We start from the raw sequence: 12964 nt of genomic DNA on the forward strand, positions 1-12964 counted from the left end.
GTAAACCCACATTCATGGACCATAAACTCCTTTTAAAGTGTCAAAATGCCCCTAAACACTTCCAAATGCTTCCATGAGAGTGTAGAACCTTATAATCCTTCAAATGATACACCAAAACATATGTAGATAGATCAAACTTGAGTTTACGGTCCAAGAACATTCTTAGACCGTAAACTCATCTCCTTGGACCATAAACCCATCTTCTTGGACCATAAACTCTTCAAATGGGTGTTAAAGTGCCTTTAACACCTTGTATGGCTTGGAATTGAACCTAGAACCTTGTATGCTTAACCTTCAACCACAAAAACGCATGATTCATGGACAAACATGAGTTTAAGGTAGCAAATTCATGTGTTTAAGGTAGTAAAATCCCCAAGAGCATCTTCATAAACCATAAACTCCTTTTCCAAGGCCCTTTCAAGTCCAAATCACTTCCTAAGCCATAGAATCAACCCTAGAACTTTCCTTTGTGCATTGTAAGACCATTTAGCATCCAAGAACACACCATCCATGAGTTTACGGCCGTAAACTCATGGTAATATGGTCATAGAACCGTAAACCCTCTTATGAGTTTACTCTTGAGGAGTAAACTCCATATTCGAGCCTTATACGTCCCTAGATGTCACCCGGGTCACTCCAAACACTTGATTTGAAGTGTTTTCGCGTCTTGGAGTGTATAATCATATCTAATTAGTGATTTAAATTCTAATTAGATACATTTTTGTATCATTTCATATGACATAGGAATCTCACGCGTTATCAAGCCCCGAACCGATACTTAGCATCCAATCCGACACGCTTCTCGACCGGTGAGTTCATACCCCTACCCTTTTTCAATGGTTTTTAAATGTTTTCAGGGGGAATACAAGAAAAAGTACAAGGATATCTTGTACTTAAATTCATTATTTCATTTTAAATGGTTTCATAATCCTCACACTTTTAAGAATTGAAAACTCACTAACAAACTGTTTTAACTCGCAGAGTTGTTTGTTCTAACCGATTTTCAATTCTTATTATAACTGTTATGTTGTATACTTTACAATTGATTGTTCACACTTATATTGATTGAAATTATAAATCATATGTAGAGTTTGTAATAAAATACCTTAGGCACGAGTATAAAAGACAGACACCATTAGAAAACATAAATCAATCGTAATGTCCTTAATAACACACCTAGGCTCGAGTGTAAAGGACAGACACCTTTAGAATACATAAAACATTGTAATGTCCTTAATAAAACACCTAGGCTCGAGTGTAAAGGACATGATCCATTAGAACTTAGATAGTCATAGATACTACTTCCTTAGGCACAAGAAGTAAAGGGAAATCTTAAAGATTGGAGACACATCCTCTGTAACACTTCCTTGGCTCGAGAGAGTGGAGGACTACCCCTGTAACTAGAATCTCCGAACGTAGGAGAGCGTGGCTTGAGTGTATAGATCTATACGGGATTGACAATCCCGCACCTGGCTGCTAGCTACAGCCGAACCGAAAGGTTCTAGGGTGACGAAAGTCATAGAAAGCATATTAGCCACGGCCCGAGTCATATCTAGTCTGAAGTATGGTTAAGGACTCGAAATCAAGATTATTAACACTTTACATTTATTTATTAGTTTTATGTACATAATAAAACTAATGTACATTTAAGGATAATCGGACTTTCAGGAGACTTCACACACACACACATTCAGGAAAACATGGGGTTTTCCTGGGGATAACATTAAACATAATCAGAATCGGTAACAGTTCACACACACACACATTCAGGAATACATGGGGTTTTCCTGGGGATAACATTGAACATAATCAGAATCGGTAATAGTACATACACACACATATTCAGGAAAACATGGGGTTTTCCTGGGGATAACATTGAACATAATCAGAATCGGTAACAGTTCACACACACGCACACATTCAGAAAAACATGGTGTTTTCCTGGGGATAACATTGAACATAATCAGAATCGGTAACAGTACACACACACACATTCAGGAAAACATGGGGTTTTCCTGGGGATAACATTGAGCATAATCAGAATCGGTAACAGTTCACACACACATTCAGGAAAACATGGGGTTTTCCTAGGGATAACATTGAACATAATCAGAATCGGTAACTGTTCACACACACACACACATTCAGGAAAAAATGGGGTTTTCCTAGGGATAACATTGAACATAATCGGAATTGGTAATAGTTCGCACACACAGAAAGTAGTACGTAACCACAAAGTGTACCAAGTTAGATAACTAACCTTTACAATTCACAAGAACAATTATGATTTCAGTGTACATCTTTTACATTACAATTTGGAATTGGTAAACTTTACTCTTAAGAAAATATGGGATTTTCTTGGTTAACCACTTTTTCAGGAAACTAAAGGAACTCGTTCTTTTCATTAAACAAACCGCTTATGAACTCACCAGCTTTATGCTGATTTTCAAACCGCTTGTATTCTCAGGTCCGCATTAGACAGGTACCCGACGATCTCTTTTGGTGAAGACGGAGTGCGTAGAAGACTCGTCTTTCTTTTGTTTAGACTATGTATCTATGAAACATGTACTATTTTACTTTTCAACTGATGTAATGCAATCTATGTAATGTAATGTTTTGTGTTTTACTTTGCTTACTATGTACATTGGTTATGATATCCCCATGAAGTCACCTCCACCCCCGAGACGTTTCCGCCTTCGGTTTCTGGGTGTGACATATATATATATATATATATATATATATATATACCCTTAAAGGTAAAAGCTTAGATACCCAAACTCATCATAATATATTGTTTTGTATCATATATGCATGGTAATAATTCAAAGTTCTTAAAATTCAACTCATAACTTAATTTACTTCGAAGACTTTTATAAATTTCGTCATTTTCTTCTTCGTACATAAATTTTATTTTGAACTAATATATATATATATATATATATATATATACACACACACACACACACACATATATATATATATATATATATATAGTTTGGTAGGTGTTCGACAGAAAGATGTGATGTAAGAGGAAGATAATACTGAAATTTCGAAAATCTTGATAGAAAATAAAGTCATCGGTTGAAGTTTAAGAGCATAACTTATTTGAATATTTAATGCACTAGTTTGTAATTTATAATTCCTAATTTATCGCAATCAAACGACACTTTACTAGCAGGGAACCCAATCGAGTATAGTATAGTTTTGATAAGCAAGGATGTCGAACACAAGAGAAACAGTAGTGAATTACTTTAAAATATTTGATTATAGGTTATAAAACACACGAAAGGAATAAAGAAATGTTTTATTAAATCATAAACGAATAACTAAACAGCAAAAATAGATAAACTGACAAGAAGTCAAATCTCTTTAGGTACTTTGCTTTAGACAAATTACACCTTCAAATCATAGATAATTGCACACAAAGATTTATTTATTCATGTTCACCGATTTCTAAAATGATTAAGTTCATTTTCATTATTACTAATCCTTTAGCAAACAAGTCAATTCAGATAGTGATCAATTGATTAAACTAACATGTTACCTAGTGTTCAGTTCATATCAAGCAAGACTTGTAATAATAGTTAATCAAATTGGTTGGTTCAATTAACTCATATGTGGTTAGTCATCACACATGCTCACACATTAATTTACTTATTTTCTAGTTAACCCTAGTTTCATGTTCACTATTCGTAGGCATATAATCTTGATGGTCATTAAAATCATAAGAGGCAAGCAATCAAGCAGATGTTCATACAACTCAATATACTTAATAATTAACAGAAAATAATTGTTATTAACACATAAGGATATTTTAACAAGCTTGACAAGATAAACTAAACATAAATAAAACAATCCAATATAACAATTAATCTATAAATCAAGGTTTCATCTAATCATAAACACAAAGCAAATGGTTTTTACACCTAAATTAGAAAGTAAACACATAATGGAATCATAATGGAATGATAAACATGGTCACGATAACAAACCACGTGATTACAGACATGAATCCGCTCTCGAATCCCTTAGATATTTGCTCCATATTAGTTTAACGGCCCTCTGGCCGCCTCCTAGACCCTCGAAACGGCAACTATGAAGTTTTCTTTTTGCACAAGTCGAAGTGGAATATCATATATGATGAAAATGGTGGAATGATATGGGGTATTTATAGTTGAAGGGAGATGCAATTAATATGGAATATTAGATTTGGATTTGAATAAGGAAACTAATGGTGGCTTAGGGATCAAGCAAATAAAAATAAGGTAAGTGGTGCTTGGGGAATAAGTAACATGGAGGGAATTTCCATGGGAAGTGATTCGTACACAACAATTTTTTGCCATACACAACAATTTATGCATTATAAAGTTGTACAATACAACACTTTAAAGCACAAATTGTTGTGTATGGAAAAAAAGTGTTGTGTACGAATCAGTTCCCAGTTTCCATCCAACTTTTATGCTTCACCTTCAATTCTAATTTTGGATAAGATAAATGTCGAATTAGCAAAAAGACCCTCTCATATAAGTTGTAGGAAATTTTGTCTAGTTGCAGAACAATTTGAATCTCATCAATTGGACTTATGAGTTATAAGATATACCCAAAACACTGAAGAGGGGTCAATCTGCCAACAATATCCTTTTTGCATCTTTTCAGCTCAATTCGCTTCCTTTTGCATTCCAGCTCCCATTTAAACTGTAAATGAACATTTCAAAGCATATTAAGTATATTTTAGTTTTAAATAAGAATAATAAATTCTAAAATATTAAGATATGATATATATAAAAATATGTATAAAAATACACATATTAATAACAATGCACATATGATACAAAACGACGTATTATGGTAAGTTTGGATACTTAAGCTTGTATATCTTTAAAGTTGACTTTTCCATATATATATATATATATATATATATATATATATATATATATATATATATATATATATATGGGTAAAGTGAATATATCTAACAACCTTATATAAGCTTAGGTACCTAACCTCATCAAACTAAGTCATTTTGCATTAAATTTTCATTGCAATCATGCAAGGTTCTTAAACTTTATCCCTAAACTTGATTTACTTCAAAAAAATTTGGAAATTCATCATTATATTTCTCCTATATCATTTCATTTGTAGCGGTAGGATATGAAGCCTATTAGACGGTATTCAATAAAAAGACGTGATGTAAAAGAAAGATAATGGTGAAAGTCCAAAGATTTTGGAAGTAATAAAGTTATGGGGTTGAAGTTTAAGAACCTTAGACAATTACAATGTAAATATGATACAAACTGATGTAGTATTATGGAGTTAGGTACCTAAGCTTATATAAGGTTGTTAGGTATATTCACTTTTCCCTATATATATATATATATATATATATATATATATATATATATATATATATATATATATATATATATGGGAAAAGTGAATATACCCTTAAGGGTATATAAGCTTAGGTACCCAAACTCACCATACTACGTCGTTTTGTATCATATATATACATTGTAATTGTCTAATGTTCTTATAATTCAACTTCTAATTTGATTTCATTCAAAGATTTTTATAAATTTCACATTTATTTTCCTCTTACATAATTTTCATTTTCAACTATAATATATATAGCCTAATTGATGTTCGTCAAAAAAATGTGATGTAAGAGGAAGATAATAATGAAATTTTGAAATTCTTGAAAGTAAATTAAGTTAAGGATTGAAGTTGAAGGACTTTATAATAAATATATCAAACAAAATGACGTATTATGGTGAGTTTGGGTACCTAAGCTTATATATCCTTAAGGGTATATTCACTTTTATATATATATATATATATATATATATATATATATATATATATATATATATATATATATATATATATATATATATAATTCTAAAAATAAACTAATAAAATAATTTTATGACGTCGAATGTTTAAATGGAAAGTATAATCAACAACAAATAAAATAGTATTAAATTGTTAATTGTATAAACATTTAATCTAAAACAATGCATAGTTTTCCTTATTTTTCTCATACTTTTGACCCAATTGATCGATTCTTGTTAAATCCTAATATATCGGATGATAAATTGAATTCTCCTAGACTAAGTTGGGAATCCTTATTTCTCATACCTTAATGTATATCTCTAGCTTTTTCCATATCATTGATTAAAAAAGAGATTAGCCTCCTGCTTCCCTAACCACCGGCCACAATGACACGATGACAACCACCAGAAAAGCACCACTCCTACCAATACGTGCACCGCAACACAGATAGAAGCTTAAGCGTACTCTCGCTTTTGAAAAATTCTGACGGAGGCATTTTAAAACCTCGCCATATTTTGCCACTGTTATCATCATTCAAGTACATCACCACCGGAGCCGATCAGCTATGATTCACAATCCCCTCTATAACAAAAAATTAAAAAAAAAAAAATTGAATATTTTGAAGTGGACTCCCTTTTCTATCCTGAACGTTTTTTTTTCTCAACCTTATTATTTAAACCCAATTTCCCTCGACCTTAAATCGACTCTCCGTTTTCTTATTCTATGATTTTTTTTTCAATGGGGACTTGGGGTTTAGAGTCTACCATCGATACCATCAAAATTCTTAAAGTCTTTATTGCTTAAAACTTTGTAATCTATTTTAAAATCTATTAACTCTTTTGTTTCTCTGCTAGTAATCCTATTTCTGATTTTGTTATTCATATGTGTGGGTTTCATTATGTGGTTACAGACTAATGGAATCATGTAATAAGAAAAAAGGGCCTTCACACATTGTTGTTATCCTTTGTATGTTCTATTTTGTTTTATGGTTAAATTGATACTATCAAGTAAAAATAGTTTAAATCGCATGAGCTTTAATGTTTTGGTTTGTAGGTTATCAAGGGTTCCATTTAAATAATAAATCCAAAGTCAATAAATTAGGAAAGGGATAATGTCATAAAAAACCTTAAGTTTGGCAGAAAGTGTCGGTTTTACCCTTTGGCAGATTTTTGGTTCGTTTATACCGCAAACTTGTCATTTTTTTTGTCGGTTTTGCCCTTGTTACCTGCAATAACAGGTTTCCAGGTTACTATGAATTATATTTTGCGAAAAAACCCTTAAGTTTATAAATATTTTGCAAAAAAACCCTTAATATTATAAACATATAAAATATAAATATATATTCAAAATTTGATAAAACTAAATAGTTTTCTACTGAAACATATTTTTAGCTTTACATATGGTAACTTTTATATTGGTTTGATATAAACTTTTTATATTTAAATTTTAAAAAAGTTACCTAGTTTTATCAAAATTTGAATGTATTTCTAAATAAATACTTCAACTTTTCAAAAACAAAATTAAATAACATTTGTTAGTTAATAATTAATTATGCTAAAATAGTTAATATGAATAATATGACATCAAATACATTCAATTAATTTTTTTAAAAGGTAAATAAAAATATATTATATGTTTAAAAAGTTTGTATTTCAGAAATACTAACGTATCGTATTTTTCTATGTTTAAATACATAATAATATTATCATATTTTTTTTTATAAAATATAATAAAAATTTTAAACATCATAAATAAATATAAACATTTTAAACATATAAAATATACATATATTTGTCTAATTTATTATATAAATATATTTATTTTTATAAAAAATATGATAGTTTATTATTTCTGAAATACAAACCTTTTAAAAAAATAAAATAATTTTATTTTTCTTTTAAAGAAATTAATTGAATGTAACTAATGTCATATTATTATTAGCTAACAGACGTTTTTTGATATTGCTTTGAAAAGTTTAAGTATTAATTAATAAATATATTTAAATTTTGATAAACCTAGGTATTTTTTTAAAATTTAAATATAAAAACTTTGTATCGAACAAATATAAAATTTACCATACATAAAAATAAAAATATGTTTCAGTAGAAAACTATTTAGTTTTATAAAATTTTGAATATATATTTATATTTTATATGTTTATAATCTTAAGGGTTTTTTTGGAAAATATTTGTAAACTTAAGGGTTTTTTCGCAAAAAATAATTAATAGTAACCTGGAAACCTGCTATTGCAGGTAACAATGGCAAAATCGACAAAAAAATGACAAGTTTGCGGTATAAACGAACAAAAAATCTGCCGAAGGGTAAAACCGATATTTTCCGCCAAACTTAAGGTTTTTTATGACATTATCCCATTAGGAAAGTTGGTTCTTTTAAAGTTATATTTATGTAATATTTTTTGTTATTCTTTTGTTAACACAGTTGGGTTTGAAGGATGAGACAAAAAGAATCTGTAATCAATTATACTATTTGGAGGACCCCTTTAGAGTCTCTTTTGCTTCTACATACCATGTTCATGCTTCTGTCAATTTTGGACATTATGGGATTATGAAAAAGATGTGACTTCATGTTGGGTTTATTATGTGTTGTGTCAATTGTATTACAGTCATATTTACACCGGTTTGGGCATGTCCATCTGTGTTTATTACCTTCTAGGGTTAGACTATTTAATGTGCATGCATGTAACTATTAGGGTTAACATTGTTTATAGAATCTATCGATCTAAGTTGTTCACGTTGAACCCTTCTAAAGCTATTCAATATAAGAATTCGACAATAGTTGATCTTCATTGTTCTTTTTATTTATTCACATTGTTTATAGAATCTATCGATCTAAGTAATTATTGTTTCAACAATTGGTATCAAAGCAGGGGATAGTGTAATTCATACGCTACACTTCTGTCGAGTTCTGTTAGGGTTTTGCGTTTTTATTGGATTTGTTTTTGTCATCTTGATTGTTTCTATCAATTATGGATGTCATAATTACATCTGATTGTTACCCTAAACTCAATTATTGTTTTACACGTCTAATTCTATAGTAGTCTTTGTGAATCTCTACATCATGCAGTACGAATATCCCCATACTCCTTCTTTCAATCTTACCAATAGTATCAGATCTACTACTAAGATGTGACATCCCCATTTTCACTGTCAGAAAAAGAACAATTTATTTATGTTTTATTTAGAAAATCAAAGTAACCTTTTAAAGAAAAGAGTAGTTGAATTTGTTCCCATAAAAAAATGATAAATACGTTATCAAAGCATCTCCGAAGAAATGTATTTTATTCATTTTAAAACATCAAGATGTCATCATCAATACAGAAACATAAATATAAATAGAACTTACATTCATTAACACTAGTAATTTATGTCTCCTTAATCTCTCAGTGTAATGTAACTTCATATCGAAACCTATGATAAAAATAAACTAAGTGGGTCAGGTTGGGAAACCTAGTGAGTACATAGGGATTTCAACCCACAATAATATAATTATTATGTTTAATCATCAAACAAATAACCCAATTACTCATCCCCATTATCTTTGTTATTCTTAAGGGTCTACCCTAAGAATCATCTATCCTGCATTCGTTCATTCGAAGTCCATCGCTTCCAGAGTTCATATGACAGGCACCAAGGCCATAGATGCCAATGCTCGTTCATAAAGCATTAATTCCATAGCTGCTAAAGTTCATTCATCGGGTACTAAATCCATAGCTATCAGTGTTTATCTAATAGGTACTAAGTCCATAGCTACCAGCGTTTATATAACAAGTATTAAGTCCATAGCTACCAGCGTTTATCCAGTAGGCACTAAGTCCATATTTGTCGGTGTTATTTATTAGGCAATAAGTTTGTAGCTACCAATGTTTACTCATATCATCTTTCATCTCTCATCATTCATCTACCCATGTTTTACCCAACATATTCACAGATATAAAATACATATACAGTTTAAATTATTTAAAACATGTATAAAATCATTCATCCAGCATAGATAGAAAGTATACAGGTTATATGCACACATAGCACATAAATTATATAAAATACTTCATATCTATGTGTAAGATGAAAGTAACTATGCACTCACAACATGTAATTTATAGAAAATACTTCATATCTATGTGTAAGATGAAAGTAACTACACACTCACTTGTTAAAGTGATGATTCCAAACTCAAGCAGCACTTTGCTTCTAACGATTCTATTGTCCTTCGACGAAACCTAGCATTCTTATCGCTAAGTTTTAGTCTAATCTTTATTGCGACTAATTATTAGTCTAGATTCATCATTAACTCAGAGTCTACTTCATGATCTATCAAGTAAGGAACAACCAGGTAGGATCATATCGGAGGTAGGGTCTGTTTGGTATACGAATTATACTGTTTGGAAATCCCACTTTAAACACCTCACTAAATCACAGCCTAGACATCATTCTCGTAAGTAGATCAATCAGTATAACAAATTTGAATCACTAATAAACTTTATTTATAGGTTCATAAAAACAATATTATAAGCTATATTTAAAATACGGTAGCATAACTTACTTAGCTCGGAGTCTGGCTCTGCAGGGGCAGAACATCGTAGCAAAATCTTTCTAAGAAAGATTCTTGCAGCGTTTCAACGCTCACCTTACTATACTAAAACTACAAAAAGGGAAGTCGAAACATGAGGGACCGAAATGCTCAGGGGATAAGAATAGAAAGACTCTTGAATCAAGAGAATGGTGCAAGAAATGTGAGAGCCTAGAGGCTCTAATTTATAGTTATTGAATTTTCAAAAACCACCCTCTATATTTACTTAACTGACTAATCACCCATTTACAATACTATTTTAAATATATTTAATGATATTTGTACTAAAATAATGTCGAAAGTACTCAACACTAGTCTTATAACGACCGAATCGTCGATACCTTTCTAATGATATATACATATGTATATATATACTTGTATACGTATATATGATTTACACTTTAGTTTAGTACATAAATGTGCTGTTAAAAATTATAACTCGTTCACACTATCTTTTTATCGTTGAGCTCCTATTAACAAGATCATAAATTCTCATTTAGACTGTTTTGTTTAAATATCGACCGATCTAAAATTCAAATTTCGGGTTGTGCATTGCTTTGCTAAATCTTAGAAAAATCATAACTTCCTCATACGAAGTAAGATTTGTACGTTCTTTTGATGCACACTCTCAGTTTAACATATACTACGACTTTCTTTTAAATCGCTAAGGCTAGAAAGTATTTTATCGTAAATTCACTTTTTACGATTCCCGGTGTCGTGTCGGTTTTGCCGTAAAACTTCGACGGGTCATAACTTCTTTGTTATAACTCGGATTTCAACATTCTTTAGATATATGGAACCCTTGAGAGATATACTATAACTTGGTCAAGATTATTTATTCTAAATAATCTTATATAAAAAAAACTTATTTTTGACGCTTATTGTCTCTAAACTGACTAACCCAAATCTGCGGGTGTTACAAGTATCTCCCCCTTAGGATGATTACGTCCCGGAATCATCAACGAAATTGGGCTTGTATAATGACTCTATACATTATCTTTTCATCCTAGGTAATAACCGTAACTCCTATGTTCCTTCAAATGAGTATCTAACTCTTGGATTTCTGGATTACAGGCGATGCTCGATCTTGCATATGCTCTCTATCTCACGTTGGACTTTCAATCGTGACCTTCAAGTCACAATCTCGATGCTTATTGGAGAATCCTGCTCCTACAGAAATAGTCTTTATTTCGATTACCGTAACAGACCGATGGGACATGTTCTAATGGCATCTCGTCGTATGATGCAACGCTTAGACTCAGGTCTTTTAGAGTCAAATTCCATAACGGAATATACCTTCCTTCATGTTCTAATGTGATATAATCACATTCTATCATGTAACACTTCTAGGTACAAGCTTCTAACCTTAACAACGGGTGCGACACTTCTATTGATCGCTTCGATTATCTTTCACTTCAACCTTTTTACTTAAGTCAGATGCTACATCGATCTTGTTTCTTTGAACCACGTAACATACTCATCTTAGTCGGACTCAATTTGATATGAACACTAGGTTCGGATTAACAAGCATCTTCTTCTTCATTACCGAAACGATGGTAATGATAGACATGAACAAAAAATAATCAATTACTAGTGCATTGGTAACCTTGTGACTTTCTCTGATCCAAGCGTGAGTCTTGTGCTTCTAATAGTATTGGCCTCTACTACCTTTCACACCTATTCATATTCGTCCCAAGTATTGTCTCGCAGTTCTCCAATTTATTATCACAAAAAAAATTTTAACACATACAGATGTGTCCAAACAATCATATAATTTTCCCTAGACTCTACTAAGACTTCTTCCATGCATATCTTCAATCATCAACTTTAATTCAACTCGGTTAGTGATGGAAATGTCTGGCAATGGGATAACTTCATGCATTATACCAAAAATCTTTCTTTCTGCTAATCAAAAGTGTGTACTTCTCATGTACTATACATATTATTTATTAGATGCATTCTAAAGGCAAGATATCACTCTTACGATATCTTCCGATAGGTACCATTCAGTATCGTAAGCTTTCTCTTTTCCTCCATTTACTCAATTCACTACGAGTCTTCACCATCATGTTCTGCACACCAAAACATTCGTTTGGTGTATCCAGAAGAGAATATAGATAGAGGAAGGTTTAGACGCGTTTTCCTGCTTATTACTTCGAGAAATTATATGTCAGTTCAAATATCGTAACTAAACGTTTAGAAATCTGAACACATAAAATTTCCAAACGCGGTCGGCAACAGACCATAGATTTGATCAAACGATAACATAAATCATCACAAATTATTTAGCACATAAAAGCATTTTAGGCATCTTCCCTAATTAAGCTAGTGCTTGTGTCTATTTAGGCGTACTTCCTAAAATATATTAGACACACTCCTCACGATCATCGCTTAGCATTCTAAGTTTAAGTCTAGAAATAAATCCTTATTCCTAGTTCGCTTAAACCAATGCTCTGATACCAACTGTGACATCCCCATTTTCACGGCCAGAAAGACCGATTTGTTTATGCTTTATTTTGAAAATTAGAGTAACCTTTTAAAGAAA

Source organism: Lactuca saligna, chromosome 4 (assembly GCF_052625555.1).
Source record: "Lactuca saligna cultivar CGN05327 chromosome 4, ASM5262555v1, whole genome shotgun sequence".
In the NCBI taxonomy this organism is placed as follows: Eukaryota; Viridiplantae; Streptophyta; class Magnoliopsida; order Asterales; family Asteraceae; genus Lactuca; species Lactuca saligna.